Raw genomic sequence first — 1,829 nt, 5'->3', positions numbered from 1 at the left:
TTCTATACATTTAATCAATATAATGGTTTTGAAACTCATCCATGTGATTGCATATTATCAGTAGTTTATTCTTTTTCCTTGCTGTGTAGTATTCCACTTACAAATATACCACAATTTGTTCATACAGTGATCTTATTAATGGACATTCTATATACTATTCAGCTTTTATCCTTATAATTTTCTGTTTTCCAATTTCAAGGGAAATGTCATGGAGTTCATGTTGAATAGTTCCCTTGAGCAGAAACTGTTTTGTTGCAAATTGTGCTGTAAGTAATGAAATACTAATCACTTAGTCTTGAACAGTTCCATGAGATTGTAACCATGGGGCAAGGCTATGGGAATTTCACACAGCAGAAGCTAGAAGACTAAAAGATTTTGTATGAAAGTTAGATGCTTGAGATGGAAAAAGCTTTGAGTGTTATTTGGCATAGCTGGGCAAACATTTTTCAACTCTTCTCCTAATATACAAATATTACATGGACATTTGGGACAGAGGAGGGCGAAATCAAAGAGGTTTGGAATAGTTAAGAAAACTTTATGGAGGAAAGAGGGACAGACTTCTTAAGGATACAGATAAGGGGAACAAGGGAAGGCATGACCATAGAGTTAGAAATGGAGTATGGTGGCCTGGCAGGATGGAATGAACTGCCATTCCCCAGCAGGGCTGAAAGAAGGGCAGTGGGATTAGAACTGAATAATACTAGAACTTTTGGTTTCAAGTATCTTAAAAGAAATCAACATAAGCTAGTTGGATACTCAGAGAAGTTTGTAAAGCAGATGCAGGAGTAATTCCTGCATTCCTATCCCAGGGAAAGGAATGCAATCGGGTCCCAAGAAGATGGAACCAGAATTAGGGACTAGAAAAGCTACACAGACTCCCGGCAATATTCTCTCTGTCTCATTGCTGCTTCTCTCTCAAATCTGTTTCATTCTGCTCCCCTCTCTCTGTGGACTAGCTTTCTTTGCTCCCCAAGTTACATGATTAAAAATATGGCCTTGTTATACTTTCCCAAATTTTTTTTTAACATCTTTGTTGGAGAGACCAGCTCAGACTAAGACAAGAAACTTTTACACCCAATTCCAAAATCATAGAAAATTTCTCTGATTGACCTATTTGGGTCAGGTGCTCACCCCCAGATCAAACAATTGTGATGAATGTATGGCTACCAGGAACTTGTGATAAGGTGGATGGAGTTGGGAGCGGAGGGCAGGATGCTGCTCCAAGAAAGGGTATGGGGTCCACTAGGCAATCCACCAGATGTCCACTATCTGAGATGGCAGAGCAGAAATATGGATGTTGCTTTGTGGTGAAATCACTGATTTACTGCTATCCTGTGACTTTGCTGTTTGATTATTGATGCCATTTTCTTTGTTGTCTCTTCATAACTGTTACATCTTCATTGAGAAATGGACCCTTTATCATTCAAAATGTGTTTCTTTCACTTGCTTAATGATTTTGACCTGAATTCAACCCTATTTGATTGTGACACCTGCTCTCTTTTTATTTGTTTGTTTGTTTGTTTATTTTTGGCTGCGTTGGGTCTTCGTTGCCGTCTGCCAGCTTTCTCTAGTTGCAGCTGGCAGGGGCTACTCTTCCTTGTGGTGCACGGGGTCCTCACTGTGGTGGCTTCTTTTGTCGCGGAGCACGGGCTCTAGGCACGCGGGCTTCAGTAGTTGTCGCACGCTGTGGCACGTGGGCTCAGTAGTTGTGGCTCACGGGCTTTGTTGCTCCGCGGCATGTGGGATCTTTCACGGACCAGGGCTCAAACCCGTGTCCCCTGCATTGGCAGGCAGATTCTTCTTCTTCTTTTTTTTTTTTTAACATCTTT

The sequence above is a fragment of the Tursiops truncatus genome, chromosome 9, assembly GCF_011762595.2.
Source record: "Tursiops truncatus isolate mTurTru1 chromosome 9, mTurTru1.mat.Y, whole genome shotgun sequence".
Lineage (NCBI taxonomy): Eukaryota > Metazoa > Chordata > Mammalia > Artiodactyla > Delphinidae > Tursiops > Tursiops truncatus.
This window is presented reverse-complemented; position numbering follows the sequence as displayed.